The sequence below is a fragment of the Epinephelus moara genome, chromosome 12 (assembly GCF_006386435.1).
Source record: "Epinephelus moara isolate mb chromosome 12, YSFRI_EMoa_1.0, whole genome shotgun sequence".
In the NCBI taxonomy this organism is placed as follows: Eukaryota; Metazoa; Chordata; class Actinopteri; order Perciformes; family Serranidae; genus Epinephelus; species Epinephelus moara.
Window position 1 is genome coordinate 13,421,624 of NC_065517.1, and position 13,944 is coordinate 13,435,567.

The window sequence follows — 13,944 nt, forward strand, 5'->3', positions numbered from 1 at the left end:
ACACACACACACACACACACACACACACACACACACACACACAAGTACACACACAAACACACACTGACGGAAAAGGCCAATAACACACAAACATCCACACACATACCGACAACGTAATGGGTGGAAAACATCAAAACACACGGTGACAGAGAAGTGGACAGTCACATGTGCCACAAAAACACACACACTCACTCTCTCTCTCACACACACACACACAAACACACACTGGGATGGCTGTTTTGAGATCAGATTTTTCCGAGTTGTCCTCTCGCTCCGCTCTGCCAGGAGGAAGGCAGGGAAAAACTATGACACTGTTTTTCTGTTTCATGTCTGTCAAAACACACACATATATCACACACATACACACACACACAGACACACATGGTGAGGTTGAGATTCTGTGTGTTTCCATTCGTCTGAATCGAGCTTTTCCAAAGAGGAAAATGAAGCCATCCAGCTGCGAGTCTTTTTTATTTTCTAACAACATGATCACACTTAATCTACAACGCAGCCCCTCTGCATGTTTTACCCATAATCCCTTTATGCTGCTGAGCCCAGTGGATGATTCCATGACTCAAAGGAGCTGACGTGAAACTGATCAGGTCTGGTTATTGATTGTAATACCACAGCTACTGCTGCAGTGGAAAGTGAAAGTCAATCGTTTTCCAGACTGACACACATCTCAAAAAATGTTTGAATGACATCACCACCACTTGACCTCTGACACACAAAATATGTAAAAGACAGAATAAAAATTTTAAGTGTGTCATCTTGGTTTCATCTTACAATCATTATCACATAAGCATAAATATGATAATTAGATGAAAAGACGGTACAATTTCAGTAGTCGGCACTACACAGTTTCCTTAATCAGGATAAGATCATTAGTGTGAAGGTAAACATACTTATGGAAACCTAGTGTAGCTGACGTAAGTGTTGAGACACCACAGGCTTTAAAGGGAAAGCCCATTAATTATTGCTTTTCTACAAACTGCTCTCGTTTTGTATGTTAGTGGGTGTTTTTCTAATGGGTGATCACCAAGTGAAGAAGAAATTCACTGCAACAATTACTGCAACTTTCGTGCACTAGTCAGTGAAAAAAATCTGGTTCAAGCACTTTAAGAAATTAGTAGTTTAAGTGATACAGAGACGCAATAAAGCTACAGTATGTGTGCTCATGGTAATGAAGGAACATGTCACCCAGTGCAGTAGTAGTCCTTTTTACACAGAGATTGCACTAAAGGGCTAGAAAGTCCCTTCTTTATGCCACCTTTGCATTTTTACACAGAACCAAACTATGGCAGCATCTTGCCATTCCAGTGTGTGATTACGGACAGCATGCCTGTCTTGCAGAATCAAAAGAAGAGTGACAGACATGACATCATATGACACAACAGCATCGGCCTCTAGTGTGACATAAAACATACACGTCAGCAGTGCTTTATTAACAATAACAATACATTTACGGCCCCTGTTCTACTTCTTTGAGTTAGCTGCTAACTGCAAGCAGCTACTTTTTAAATCTCCTGTTGTATGTCGTACGCATAACATGTTGCCAAAACATTTCACCCGTCCTGCCACCTGTCCTATATATACAGACACTGTTTCGGTGCTGTCACTACCTCCTGTGGCGACTTAAAAACGAGACAACTCTGTCCCCCCATTCCACTATTGTACCTTATATATACCAGGCAGTGTTAAAGGGACTAGTCTGGCTCACTGATGTGTTTTTAATAGTTTTTGGACAACAATAAAACTCTATGGCACAGAGGAAGAAGCTTTTTCAGGCTGTGATACATGCACAGTACTTGTTAGTGGATCAATGAATTGAAAGTGTTGGTGTGTGTGTGTGTGTTAATAACACTTGATGACAGTGACAAAAATATACGTAAAATATCACCAACGTTAACCTTTCATTTATAGCAGCTATGACATTTTCACAAATCATCTCATTTAAAAACTAGAGTCTTTTCATTTTGAAACCTCTAGTATTCCAGGGAAAGTTGATGAAGTGTGCTTCACGTCTTGTTACTCATCGTCACCACCAAGAAAACCCTACACCAGCCAAAAACCTCCTACAACAGGAAATGTCGTGCTTGCAAAGGTAAACATACTTAAAGCTTCTGACAAAATCGACAATGGCTCATTAGGGTTTTTATTAGTGATTGACCTGCTGATTGTTTTCAAATAAATCAACTGTTTAGTCTCTAAAATGTCAAAAAATTGTGAAAAATGCTCATCACAATCTCTCAGAGCCTAAAGTGACATCGTCAAATTGCTTTTTTTGTCCAACCAATAGTCCAAAAACCAAAGAATCTTTATTTACTATAATAAATGAAACATAGGGCAACATATTTTCACATTTAAGAAGCTGGAACCAGCAATTGTTTGACATTTTTGCTTAAAAAATGACTGAAACAATTAATCGATCAAAATAGTATTGCACTAATTTTCTTTCAATCAGCTAATCGATGAATTGACTAAACGCTCGCACACAGCAGCAGAGATATTTCAGAATGAAACAGTATTGCTGTTGGCCACTAAACTGTTGCACCAAGGCTGTGGCATCTCAAAAGCAGTTGCCTTATCAGGGTTTTTCACAGGTTTTTCCAAACTGATTGGAAATTTGCACCAACAACCATCCACTTTTAAGCCAACATAGTCTTTTCTTCAGACTTTCTTTGCCCCAATTTGAAATCCATGAACATGCAGCAGGCAATACCTTAATAACATTCAAATCATTTTAAATACAGTACTTCTGTTTGTTGAGTGGTGCAGTGAGTGTGGAAAGAATGAGGACAAACCGATGAAAGGAAAAATTCAGCAGAGAGAGAGGGGATGACATGCAACAAGGTCACAAGTTGGATTCAAATCCACAACATCTGGAATACATGGCTGCAGGGTGGGAAATTACCACCAGCCACCAGCCAAACTCTGGCAACTTGTGGCTGTGACTGGTAGGCTTGTCTACCGGACCCGATGTTCTGGCAGGTAACCAACCATCATTTGGAGTTTGATTCTGTTCTAAGTAGCATATTCGGGTGCCAAAATGAGGAAGGAAGCAAGTGAATTTTGGAATCTGTTAACCACCGTAGGCTGGCAGATAAAAAGCTTCCATCTTCCCTGATAGTCTGCACAGTGTGCTTGCCAAAAAAAGAAAGTCAATGTAAAAAACAACCTTTAGAGCCACGTGACTTTCTGAAAGCAAGGGATCAAATCCCACTAATCGTATCCCTCCCCTTCAACTTCTTTTCCTACCTTCTCTCCAGACTGTAAGATGGAAAGATCAAGGTAGAGATGAGACACAAGAGGGCAAAGGAGAAACAAAGAGGTGTGGAATATTCCTCTGTTGATTTTCCATTCAGAGCAGACTGGGAAGTAAAATGGCCTCCGGGTGAGGAAAAATTTGGATTCTATTCTCATCTCTTCCCTATTCCCTTTTTTCCTCTTCTATCCTCCAGTGAACCCGCCTCTTACAGCCATGAACTATTTTGTATTTCTGTTTGGATACTCTTCCTGCTTCTCATCACCCAATTCTTTCAATCTATGTTCCAGTTTTATAAAACTAAAACAATCCACCAAACAGGCAACCATGAAAACAACCACCGACTAATCATCTACCACATAACAAGCAAACCAAAGCAGCTGATGTAACGTCTGATAAATCCACTAGCTTTTTAACACTTTCACAACAACAGACCTATCAACATATCGTGCAAATGTTTTATGTTTTTTAGAATCTGTGAGCACACACACAATTAGGCTGTTCCTCAATTTAATCATTCAAATGACTAAAACAGGTCTAAAACATACAAAGTTTGGCTGAGAATTTTGATACATATCCAATCAATCACTAGACACACTACCTAAAACTGGTAAACCAACAATATCCTTAGACACCTTAACCATCCAAATCATTCATTGCACAAAACAATAATTCTTTCAACCTATCAACAAATCAAGCACACCGCCCAGCCATTTAATTGATTAAAAAATCTGGAATCAAACCATATGACAATTCAACCAACTCTGACATCAATCCCAGGTACCCAAAGTGAACTTAAGATCCCAGTAGATTCAAAGCAATAAAAGGTCGAGTCAACAAACAAAGCCAACCCTCAAACAAGCAGACATCCACCATAAAGTCATACAACCAAACTTCAAAGAGCTTCAAATCATTCATTTCACTTAATGATTCGTTTATGCACCTTAACAGCCCATCCAACCAATAAAGTTATTCACTGATCCTATCGACCAATCACAGTTTAGTTTTGTATATTCAGTGGCTCTTTGATCATCTTATCAAACAGCGAACTATCTTACCAGTCCACCCCAATTTCAACAAATCATCCAATCTCCTCATTTTCAGCCATCCATCCAACTAACCAAATGCCAGAGCAAGTGTACAACTAGCCACCATGTTACAGCCAAAATCACCAAATCGGTATGTTACTATTCAACCATCCAACCAATAATTAATCAGCCAAAAACAAACTGTGAAGAACCAAATTACCAGCAAGTATTTCATTAACATTAACATCAAAACAAACCATCTGTTTGCACAAAACAATAACCATCAACAAGTTTTCATAAACCCCTACATTTAATAAGAAGAATGAACAAATCAAATGTTCCAGTACTTTCTTAACATCTTACAATAGAGAATGTGTAGACCAGTAATTCCCAACTGGTCCAGCCACAGGGTACAGATTTCACCTTAGTCATTCGTTCAAGGTCCACACAGTTTAATATATTCAGCATCATACTTGTGTTTGGCCATGTCATCAAGCTAGTTTGCTGTCTCTGTCAAGCAGCTGTCCGTAAGTCACTCTACAGGTGGAAACAACACTTCAAAATAAAAGCTCTGTGCTGGAAATTGAAAGTGTGTCTCTTACAAATTTGACGTTTGCGAGTCATTTGTGGTCCATTTAAAATGGACCTGTGACCCACTTTTGGACCACGAACCACCAGTTGGGAACCACTGGTGTAGACCAACCCAACAGTCAGCCAGCAGTACTGTGTCCAAAGTCCTATAATCGTGGGGACCATTCACTGACCATCATCTCAATCAACTAACTGAGTATCTAAAGCATTCCCAAATTCTGGATGATTTAAATTGGCACGCAACTGTTAACTTCAGTATCAATGTATTTCATCTTTCAAACTAATTTTGGGGATTTACAGACGTACTGCACCGTAGAGAGAGGTTACGGGGAAGGAAAATGCCCAGTTTTTATTTTTCTTCCACTGGTAAGCTCCTCATTATGGAGCCAGACCACCCCCCACCCAAACACACACACACACACACACACACACACACACACACAGACCACAGAGGAATTTCCTAGTTACATATAAAACTGATAATGGGATGTGTCCCAGCGGGAGTGGAAAATCAGAGGTGACTTACGAGCCTCCACATTCCAACCTCACACACGCACAATCGCCTCTTTCCCCAATCACACACACACACACACACACACACACACACACACACACACACACACACACACACACACACTCCAACACACTTACTTTTACACCTATGGGAAGAGAACGAGAATGACGGAGAGACAGGAGAAAGTTTGGCAGAGAGAAAACAGTTAACTCCTCTAAGTTTCCATGTCTTCACAGCGCTGGGCCTCTTTATCGTTTTTCTTTCGTTTTGATGGAGAGGCAGCTGGGCCTTTCCTGGGAAGGGAGAAGTGCATTTTTTGAACATGTAGCTGCAATGTGTAAATCAGTTAGGGTTGAATTCAGATTATGAGAACGATACAGGGAAGAGAAGAAAGGAGAGATTATTGGAGAGGAGGATAGACAAACCATGGGCATGAAAAGAGAGAATATAATGACAAAATAAGTACAGAATACGTACATACAAAAAAAAACTAGTAAAGGATAAAAAAAGAGGGTGGGAGTGGAGGACTGAAAATAAGAAGAAGAGAGGATGACGATGAGGACAGGAGGAAAAGGTAGAGGAAAATAGATGAAAAGAGAACAACAAAGAGGAAGAGAAGAAGACAAGCAGAGTAACCAAAAGGAAAGAAGAGATGAATGGAGAGGTGAGGTGAGGACAAGGGTGTAGGCAGGAGGGATGACTATGAGAGAAAGATGACAGGAATAGAGGGAGGATGTGGAAACCATGAAAAGAAAGAGAAGAGGAAGAGAGCAAAGAAACAGAAAAAGAAAAGTGGAAAGAAAAGAGGGGCAACAGAAAATAGTTTAGTGCAGTAAGCAACAATCCCTCCACACTCCTCTTTCTCTTGTCTCCCTTCATCACTCATAATTCTTCTTCTCTCCTTCTAACCCTTCTCCCATCATTCATCCTTACATCTTCTTTCCCCCTCGCTCCCATATTGTGTTATCATCCCTTTTTTCTGCCTCTGTCACCCTTTTTTCACCTTTTACCTCCATCACTATCCCCATTTTCATCCTCTATCACTCCTTCTCTTTTTCATCTCTCCTTATTCCCCCTTCATCACTCCTCTCTCTTTGATCTGTCCTTAGTCACCCTTCATCACTCCTTCTCTTTTTTCATCTGGCCTTATTACCTCTTCATCACTCCTTCTCTTGTTTTGATCTCTCCTTATTCACTCTTCATCACTCCTTCTCCCTCTTTCATCTGTCCTTATTCACCTGTCATCACTCCTTCTCTTGTTTTGATCTCTCCTTATTCACTCTTCATCACTCCTACTCCCTCTTTCATCTCTCCTTATTCATCCTTCATCACTCCTTCTCTCTCTCCATTTTACTCCCATCTCCTCATCATCCCTCCATACCTCTATAACTCCTCCTGTCACTCTCCCAGTCACTCCTGCACTTGGAGTCTGAAGCTCCATCATTCCCTCTCTCCCCGTTCTTCAACATCCCTCATCTCCACCTCCATCACTCAGTCAGTCCGTCAAAATCCCTCCATTCCTGCATCCATCTGTATCTCTCTTCACTTCTACCCTATCTGTTTTTCCCCATCTGCCTCCATCTGCCCATCCCTCTCTCTCCTATGGTCCCTCCACCATGAAGGTCTGTTTGCCAGGCTGACCAGAGGCTATGATACACTGCCACTACCTGCTGTGTGTGTGTGTGTGTGTGTGTGTGTGTGTGTGTGTGTGTGTGTGTGTGTGGTCCTGGCAGCGTTTGCGGCACAGAAGGTATAAGGGGCTTATACCTGCAGAGAGAGAAAGAGAGAGGGAGAGAGAGATGAATGTGGAGTGTGTCGTAAAACTGGACGTCAAGGTGATAGAGCCACCTGTCCTGCAAGAGCATGTGTTTGTGTGTGTGTGTGTTAAGGCTACTAAGAGGAAGCTGGGTTTTGTTTGGTAACATGAGTTTTGTGGTTGAGTTACTACAAACACACACACACACACACACACACACAGAAGAAGCACAAATATAGGTCAGATGCATAGTTGGACAGACAGACAGATGAATAGATGTCAGACAGAGGGAATTGGAAGGAAACTCCAGCAACAGAAATCAAATTATTGAGTACCTTATAACGCTTATATTTTTTAGTTAGTCAGTTATAGTGTTCACTGCAACTGTGGTAATTCTGATCTCTAGACACACCCTAATAGTACAAGGAGATGTTGTCATTACAGTCTGGATTTGGATGTGTTTTCTGTATATACGAAAGTGGTGTGTTTGAACGAAAATACGCTGTTAGTTGATCTTTAACGACAACAAAAAGGAAATATCTAAATAAACAAGAAAAGTTTTAATCAGTTTGGTGTATGATACACCAAACTGATTAAAACTTTCTTTAAGGATACCGTATCTTTGAGTCTTATTTTTATTTTAAAACTATTGGGCATTTCAGGTGTGTGCTCACATTCAGTTTGACCTCCAAAGATGGGCCTGTGTCCACATGATGTTTTTGTCACAGTGCTGACGTCTTTTATTAATTGCTCCCAATGAGGAGAGAGCGTTCAGAATGGTTCGCCTTTTGTGTGGGTGCCTCTGAACTCCTCAGAAAGGCACCAGTGACGTCACTGCTCCTTCAACTTGGCTACTGTCTACCATCAAAATACAGACAGAAAAGCCCATTTGAGATGTTTTGCGCCCTGCCACCATGTTTCTGCTGTAGAAAAACACTATGTGGAATATTTTGAATATTTTGCGAAACCACCAATAGTCAATCCTACAATACTGTTGCAAATTCGATACTGAGGTATTTGGTTTAAAAATATTGTGATATTTGATTGTCTCTTTATCGCCCAGCCCAATGCTAATACATCTGATACAAAAACAAAACTGCATAAAGAAGACTGAAGTTTCAATCCTGACCTTAGAAAAACGAATCTCAATCTCTACTGCATCTACCTCTCCATGAGCAGCTCCACAAAAAACGGTCCATGAGTCATGATTTGTTAAATGGCAAACTATCCTTTCTTTCTTGCTCAAGGCATCCATTTTGCTAACTGCTGTCAGCTAAGTTGCATGCTAACTACCACGTCTCCAGTGTTTTATGTTTATTCAAAATAGTCAAACACACCACTTCCTGTGCAACAGAGGAGAATTTTCCTGAGAAACAGCTGCCAGGCAGACTTTACCAAGCAACAGCATCACAACACGCAGAAAAATAAAAGCAGATAGTGTTCACTGTGATGGATTAGATGTCTCTGCAGGATCATTTTCATACTGTACGCAAATAAACGGCAACATGCCTGGAAGCGAGGAAAAACGCCACAGCATTCAGTTCTTTGGAAAGTTGTTAGCGTCATGAAACAATAGTTTAATCATCACCAGGTCATTAGTAGCTGCTAGTGCTCATCTATTTGTTTTAGTAGACCAGTATTCGGAGCCTCTGTTTGCTCTTGGTGATGCATGACAGCATCTTTGTGGGAAGCAGGATTCTCATCTTCACAGTCATGCCTCACAACAAAAAAAAAAAAAAAAAATCCCATTTAAATGAACAGCGTTATCGCTGCTGAGGTGAAGTGATCGACTGTGGCCTCAGACACACATCGCCTACTCACCCGACTCCAGAGCATCGCACGGCGCATGCACGTACACACACACACACGCACAGCAAACACACACGTGCACATACCAGGGCAGAAGCAGCACACTTCACTGTCTGAGAATTTGTGAATGGAAAAATGGTTTAACACACTTGGCGGACCGGCATGACTTCCTACGCTTCTTTTTAGGAGGACTGGAGGGACTGATTGTCTGTCTGTCTGTCCTTATTTCTGTCTTTTAATCTTTCTGTCAGTCTGTCTGCCTGCTTGTCTGTCAGACATGTATTTTTGTATCTGCTTTATCAGTCTGTTTTATTGTCTCAGCATTTGCCTGCGTGTCTGGCTGTTTTTAGCTGTCTGTCTTTTTCCATGTGTCTGCCTGTCTTCCTGTCTGTTTTTGTGTGTCTGTGTGTCCTTATATCTATTTGTTTACCTGTCCTTCTATCTTTCTCTATTTGTTCAACTGTCCGCCTGAATGTCATCTTGTCTGTCTGCCTCTAGTTCTTGTTTGAGTCTCTATCTACCTGCCTGTCTGTCTTTTTGTTTTCCAATCTGTCTGTCTGTCTGACAGCCCATTTTATGTTGGTGTCTCTGTGTCACTTTATTTGTCCTTCCATCTACAGTATTGACTGAACTGTCTGTCAGTGTTTTTCTGGAAAAACAGCTGCATCTTTTCCACTGTGCCTCTTTCCCGCTGTCTGTCACCAAACCCAGACTTGAACTATTATGGTGTGTATTTAAACTATGAGCCTGTTTTGATAGCTTAAAAGTAAAAAAAAAAACAGCATATTTACCTGTGTTCACCAGACTGAGAAAATTCACCTGAACACCCCATCAAGTCAGAACAGTTCAGTTCAGTTCAGTTCAGTTCAGTTCGTCAAGCTGACGTCATATATGCAAAAACATGGCGGACGAAATTAAAGGTTCAGTTATTAATTCACATACTCCATGTTAATTTTTTTGGGTCACGTGTAATTTGTAATATGGTATTAGGCTGTAACTGTCAGTTGCTGTCCACATAGAGTTATTTCTTAGCATAAGTCAGGTAAAGCAATATGTTTGTAGATTTAGGGGATGTAGCTACTGCTGCAACAGGAAGTCTGTGACAAAATCACTTTGGCTTGAAACTATTTAAACTCTTATCAGTGTGTTGTCTAAATGCTCTGAGCAAATACAACACATCTTTTTGTAGCTTCCATGTTGTTTCCACATTCTGATTCTAAGCTAACCAACACGCCAAAGACAGAAGAACGACTTCCCAGCATGGGAAATGGGACCATCCAGCAAAGCAAGTGAATGCAGCATAATCTTAAAGGATTTAAAGACACAAATGAACTGGAGATTGATCCGGTAAATTTCAAAATAAAAGCATTTTCAAAGGTCAGAGGTTATACAGTAGCATGGATGCAGTTTACATAAAAAGAAACAAACAGAGAGAAGACGAGATGATAAAATGATAAAATTTGAAAAAGTAGGAGAACGGGGGAGGAAAGAAATGAGATGAAAGAGGAGAGGAGAGGAGAGGAGAGGAGAGGAGAGGAGAGGAGGGAAAAAAGGCTGGAGACAAAGACTTAAAACTGAGAAGTAGCACGGGAAGTAGAGTGGGAATGAAACAAAGTGGTAAAAGCAACAACAACGAGGAAAAACAAGTTCATAAAATAAAATAAAAAAAGACAAGTGTCGTCAAGACCAAAAACACAGGGAGAAAAAGACAACAAGGAATCGCTCTCAAGGTCACTGTAATCGCACTTCTTTGCGCTGACAGACAAATGGCTGTGTTTGTGTGTATTTGTGTGTGTGTGTACGAGAGTAACTTGTGATACAAGGGAGGTCCCAGCAGCAAGGGAGACATAAAACATAAATACAAACACACACACACACACACACACACACACACACAGTTCAACCTGTTTTTTTCTTGTAAATCACTGTTCTCAAGACGAGATGAGCAACACCCTGTGTGTGTGTGTGTGCGTGTGTGTGTGTGTGTGTGTGTGTGTGTTGCGGTGGCACCCCTCGGTTAATGGAGGGAACTGACACCACTGTGTGAGACAGTCAGCTGTCCAGTGTGTGTGTGTGCGCAAGAAGTGTTGTGTGTGTGTGTGTGTGTCCATTAACAACAGCACCCTGGGAGAGAGTAGGGGGTGCTGAGGGATGAGGGTTTCAGCAGATAGATAGATATGTCACAGCTACCCTTGACACACACACACACACACACACACACACACAAACACACACGATAAACACACGCTGTCATTCACGGCTGCTGCATTGCCACAACAACGGCGGACGAGGACATCCCCCCTGCTTGGTTGCAACAGACACAAACACACACAGACACACAGACACGCACACACAAACAAGCATACAGACAGGAAAGCACCTTTAATAGATGCAGAAAAAGAAAGCATCGCAAAGAAGAAAGACAAGTATAAGTATATAGAAGAGTAGACAGACAGACAGACAGGCAGACAGGCATATAGATAGATAGATAGATAGATAGATAGATAGATAGATAGATAGATAGATAGACAGACAGACAGACAGACAGACAGATAGATAGATAGATAGATAGTGTGTAACTGTAACCAACCTGGCCGGCTCTCCCTCTGTATCACCGAAAGCATTCCTCTGTGTTCACACTCCCTCCTTCCATCGCCACGGTAACAGACACACCGACCGGCAGACCCTCTCACACACACTTTCTCTCCCTCTCTCTGTTTCACACACATCCACACACACTCAAGTTTAAACTCCCATTATGTCCAGTTCGTCAGCAGCCATCCATTCATCCATCCGCTCTTCAGTCCGTCCGTCACTCTGTGTGTTTACATCTGAGTGTGCTCACTCGTTCACCAGGCAGGCATGTGTGTGAGTGCGTCTGTCGGAAGGTGTGTGTGTGTGTGTGTCTGTGTGTGTGTGCGTGTGTGTGTGTGTGTGTGTGTGTGTGTGTGTGTGTGTGTGTGTGTATGTGTGTGTGTGTGTGTGTGTGTGTGTGTAAAGCAGAGTGGGAGCCCTAGAGAAACACTCCTCTTGCCACAGGAGTAAAGCCCAGGCGTGACGCAGAGCCAGAAATAGATGGAAGGGCCACGGCTGGGGGGGAGGCGCCGGGCCAACACATATGGCACTTTTGCAAGGACATGCTTGCACACCTATACTGCATGTAAACATACTGTATATGCACAACACATATGACAAGAAAACTTTCATGAACACATGCATTGTGCCTTTAAAACTCTGATACAGTAAGAGAAGTCAATATTTATGTGCATATATGTGCATGTGTGTAGTTAGTGTTTGTATAGTTCGTTTAGGGCACAGCATATGTTCTAAATTGCTGTTTTTTTACACACAAACATAAACAGTACATATAATAATAAAACAAACACATGTATAAATCATAAAGGCCAGAGATCCTAACATTTAACCAACCCCAAAGGGACCTGTTCATTATCACAAAGCAGTGGTTTAGTGTTCCTCAATTTAAGGGCAATGTAGTAGGATAATGACTCTAAAAAATAGACTACAAGGAGTTTTAACCGCCAAATTGTTATTGATATTTTTGACTGCCAAGTCAGTCATGTGACCTCAGTTCATGCTTCACCTGCCCGAGACTAGACTAAAGGCAAAAGACCATGAAACAAGCAGGAAGTGAGCCTGGTGGAGCATCACCAGGGGTGACACCAGGTGTCTTTTCACTGTCTTCACTGTCTGTCTCACACCAAATTACTTGTCAATGTACTTTTTGTCCCGTATTTGCATCTATACATTAAAAGGGCTGTCCGAACTTTTAGACTCAGCGCTGAACCTTGGGGTGGGCGGTGTTCATGGAAACGCAGTCAGTCTCATCTAAAGTAGTTTGGAAAAATGATGGACAGCACCAATATGAGAGTGCTATTGTTCTAACTTTAACTGTGCCTGATGTTCTGCTGCTTCATCTATGCCTGGAGTACAATTCATGCTCTGAGTGTGGTGCTCTGAATTACCAAAAGGTAATATGTGGCCACAAATGCTGAAATTTTGGTGGGCCACCACAGATAAATGAATATGTGGGAAACCCTGCATTTCCAAATTACAATGTACAGAGTACAGCCAACGTCTCATTGTCTCACTGCTTACACACTGCACTGTACGTACACTGTATAACAATAGTGACACTGACAGAACAGAAAAACATCTAGAGGACAATTTGTTTGCTGCTTGCTAAAAATGCAATACCCTGAAAGTAACAGGCACAATATACTACATGATGAAGCCACATCTGACACAGTAACGCCTGACTTCAGATGTTGCTCATCTTATCGCACTGTTGCATCATGTTGTCAGTTTACACAGGCTTGAGGTTAAACCTGAATCAAAAGTGAGGCACACCTGAAACCTGCTTAAGGAGTTTTCTTGTAAAATATACAAAAGCTGTCGTTACATTCACTGTTACTCACCCTGATGCATTGTGTGTGTCCTTAATTTCTACATGTTAAATGCATTTCCATCCTCATAAAACATTTACAAACATATTTTAGGAACATTTTAGATCCTGCATTGTTACCCTCCATGTTTACTAGCTTGCAGTCCTCTTCTTCCCTGCTGCTGTTAGTGTGTTTCTTGGCACATTACCGCCACCTATAGATCAGTAGAATACTGTGTATCCTGTCGTGTGTGTACACCAGTGTGTGTGTTTGTGTGTGTGTGACTGACACTGGGGCCGGTCCTGTTGTGAATTGGGAATACTAAACATCAGTGCATTCCATATGAATTTCATATGAATCATATATTCATGCATGCACAGTGGGCCAAACATAGTGTCAGTTTTGATATGTACTTATTGTGTGCGCATGTGTGTGTGTGTGTGTGTGTGTGTATGTGTGTGTGTGTGTCACACCATGAGGTATATTTGCAGACCTCAGCACTGTGCAGCCTGCGCCTGGTTTAACACTGATGTATATACTATATATTATGCATTGCCACACACAGAGATGTATGAATA

At 41.4% G+C, this 13,944-nt stretch overlaps 1 protein-coding gene across 5 annotated transcripts in view; it reads right to left on the reverse strand.

The window, feature by feature from the left end:
- Window positions 1-13,944, reverse strand: part of hivep2a (HIVEP zinc finger 2a) — a 126,937-nt gene that overhangs the window by 70,203 nt on the left and 42,790 nt on the right. For 2 of the 5 annotated variants that reach the window (XM_050058966.1, XM_050058970.1), the window contains exon 1: window positions 11,554-11,934. The exons of the other annotated variants lie outside the window; for them this stretch is intronic. The gene's annotated coding sequence lies outside the window, so the exon portion shown is untranslated. Of the gene's footprint in view, window positions 1-11,553; window positions 11,935-13,944 lie in introns of those variants that run through there. 5 annotated transcript variants of the gene reach the window in all.